Consider the following 3,669-nt stretch of genomic DNA (forward strand, 5'->3'; position numbering starts at 1 on the left):
TCCGAGAGGGTCACGACGGGATTGTCCGTCCGGCGGGCGACGTGCCGCGATTCGAGTTACGTGGCCGCTCGCACGCCGGCGGGCGCGAATCCGCAACACTGTTGTCAGGAGTGGGACACAAACCCATCCCCCTCCTCGCGACACTGGTGTCGGAGAGCGGGAAAACGGGCTCTCCTGTCTCCAGCTAAATTCACGGGAATTGGTCCAGGGGTGAGAGGAGCGACCCCCGATTCCCTCCAAATTACGAGCGATTCAAATTAACGCTTTACGAGAAATAAGATGGCGTCTCAAGGCGAGCGGGAGCCGGGGGTATTAGAAATGTATATGTGTAGTAATGTAGGATCCATGGTCCAGGATGAAATCCCCATGCAGGAAATGTTGGTTGTGCAGGAACACGAACTCCCCCAACTGAACCCAGAGCCCGAAATAGGTGAGGCGGCGGCCGCGGTGTATGACATCTCCCCTCCCCCTCTCCGCCAAAACCCCCCGATCCTTGCCGAATCGGCTCAGCTGAGTGCACCCGACATGGCCCAGCTATGCGCCATGCTGGCAGGAATCAGTGGGGACATGCACGAAATGAAAACGAAAATGGATACAAACACAAACTAAATAAAAGGCATGAACAAGCAAATGAACGAAGTGAAAACAAAAATGGATGCGAATACACAGCAAATGAACGAAATGGAAACAAACATGAAGGAAGAAATGAAAGAGCTGCGGGGTGAGACGCAGAGCATGGGCCGAAGCCTGCAGGCGGGCATGAAGGCAGTAACCGGGGAGCTTAAAATGGCGACTCCACGTGTGGGAGCGAACGAGCTGGGAGGGAGTGCAACGGCTGTCGGGCCCGCGGTGGAGGCAGGTAAGGAAAAAATAATTCGGGGGACGTGTTGGGCGAGAAGCGTGACGGAGACGTGCACGAGGGAGATAAGAGACGAGGTGAAAGTAATTGGGAGGGAGAGAAAAGAACAATTAATACGGAAAGCAAGGAGGAGGTACGCGGAGATCGTGAAAGAGCAAGGAGTGAAAAACAGGGAAGGACGGGAGCTACTTAAGGAGAAAGCAAGGTTGACCTACATAAAGATAAGGGAAAGACGCCAGAAAGAAGCAGAGACTAATAGACACAAGGGGACAACAGAAACTAATAAATGTACAGAGACACGGGAGATGGGAACGATAGAGGGAAGACTACACGATGAAGACGGGGTAAGTGACGCACACACACACATGGAGGTAGTGTGGTGGAGTCTGCGGGCCTACGGGGAAGGGCATGGTGGTGTGGGAGTGGTCGGAGTGGTCATCGTGTCTGCAAGGGATATAAGGTGTGCGCGCCGCCTGAGGCGTCGTAGGAATGCAGTAGTCGAACGTAGCTTGTGCGTGTGCATACGTAATAAAGGAGAGCCGCTGGGCAGAGTACGCCCGCACTCGCGCTTGTGCAACACAGCCCAGCTCGACTGTTCCTCCGCTCGTGTCTGCCTGCTGAGCATCTTCCATTCAGTACATTACAGTTGGCTGACGAGGATCTTCGGATCGGGCGTGTGCAGGGCGGCAAGTAACCCGGGCGGTTCCAAGCTACGGAGCCAAGGGTCTCGCCAGCACGAGCATGGCAGAAGGTCGGGGCACGGCACACGGACGCGTACCCGTGTTCGGGGAGATGAGTTCGAGTTGTTTTCTGAACAGTTAGGTTGCTACTTTCGGGCGAATGATGTAGAGGATGAAGAGAAACGCAAGGCGATCTTGCTCGCCTCGCTTTCAACGGAGCACTACCGGCTGCTGAGTGATTTGGTGGCTCCAAATAGGCCCAGTGATGACGTGCTATCCTTTCAGGACATCGTGGCGAAAATGAAGACCCACTTGGCGCCAGAGAAGTCTTTACATCTCGCGCGGTTCCAGTTCGATCATCTCGCTAAGGGTGGCGAGGAGCGCGTTGCGGACTTCGTAGCACGGGTGAAGCATTCGGCTGTGCCGTGCAAATTCACGACAGAGGAGCGTCCGGCACGGCTCAGAGATCGTTTTATTTCTGGTCTGCGAGACGCAAAGATGGTAGCAGCCATCCTGCGGTTGACCGACATCACATTCGACTCGGCGGTCGCGACTGCTTCGTCTGTCGAGCAGACACTCACGGATGTCCGCGCCATTGCTGGCCAGGACGTAATGAGTAGCTCCAGCTGGGGCATGGCGGCTAATCCCGAGGTCCACGCGGTGACCGCACAAGTGCCGCAGGTCGCGCAGCCCGGAGTCCGCGCGATGGCTCAAGTGCCGCAGGTTGCACGCACGCCCTAGCGGTGCGGGACGAGGGCGCGCACAGCAGCACGGTCGCACTGGGAGCGAAGGGGCGCCGCAGTACGGTCGCACCGGGAGCGAAGGGGCACCGCAGCACGGTCGCACCTGGAGCGAGGGGCTTTCCGGGGTGCTGGGGGTGTGGGGGTCCGCACCTGCGACAGGTGTGCCCGTGTAAGAACACCGTGCGTTTGCATTGTCACGGTGTGGGACATTTGGGGCGCGTGTGTCGGATGGCGGGGGCCTCCGTTGGGGTCTTGGAGGACGAGGTGCGGGAGGACCCCAGTGACCTGGAGATCGGCCTGCAACCGGGGCATGACGATGCCGGCGAGCCGGAGCAGGAGATGCAACCACGGTTGAGTCTGTTTTCCGTTGGTTCGGAGATGACGACGCCTTTCATGGTAGAGGTCGAAGTGAGTGGCCAACCGACTGTGTTTTGCGTGGATACCGGGGCTGCGGTGTCGGTCATGGGTGAGCAGACGGCTCGTGGTCTTCGCGGTATTCACCTGGTCAAGACGGCCTTGTCGTTATACACGTACACCGGTGAAGCGATTGCACCGCTTGCGAGGGCCGAGGTCTCAGTGCGCTACCGAGATCGACGCGCCCGGCTCTCGGTGTTCGTTGTACGAGGGAGGGGCCCGCCCTTTTGGGTCGGGACTGGCTGGCGCACCTCGGACTGGATCTCCGGTTCGTACCTCCAGATGTGCCAGTGCTCTCTTCGAGACCTTCGTCGAGTACCGAGGGCGAGGCTCTGGCGGCGGAGGCCGCGTCGATGCAGCGGGAGCGACCGTTCGTTGCTGCCTGCGGCGGTGATGTGCGGTTCGGGAGTGGCGAGAGCCATATCAGCTCTCGCGATGAGTTCCCGCGCTTCGCTCGCGATGAGTTCCCGCGCTTCGGCAGCGTTCGTGAGGCAATGCGCGTCAGTGTTGTTCAGGCAGCTTCAACAGGTGGCGGTGAGCCCGTGGCGTTAAAGGGAGTCGCGAGTCACAACATCGAGTCGACAACCAAGAAACGGACTCGTGATGTGGGTTGTGGGTTGTTGTTCATGGCATATGTGTTTTTCCTTGCTCTAGTGATGCAGTTTAACGTTGTTGAAATAAATGCCAGCAGTTCTCGTGTGAAAGTGGATTTGGCGGAGATCAGTCAATGGGGTTGGTATTATGATCAATGTGAGGTGGGAGCAGTGGTGGCAAATAAAAAGGTTGGGTTGGCCTTCCATTGTCCCGGGCCGCAGGTAGTTGCTTTATCATGTGCTGGGAGTTTATCAAAAGACCGCGCTGTACAAAAAAATGAGTTTGCAATGCTTCAAGTGATGTTTGTAGTGATTTATAACGAGCCTATGATTGAAGTGTGGTTTAAATGGAATTGCGACCGTCTCGCTGCCGTGTGGGT

The sequence above is a fragment of the Eptatretus burgeri genome, chromosome 3 (assembly GCF_056783735.1).
Source record: "Eptatretus burgeri isolate ZD-2024b chromosome 3, Ebu_testis_v1, whole genome shotgun sequence".
Taxonomy (NCBI): Eukaryota; Metazoa; Chordata; class Myxini; order Myxiniformes; family Myxinidae; genus Eptatretus; species Eptatretus burgeri.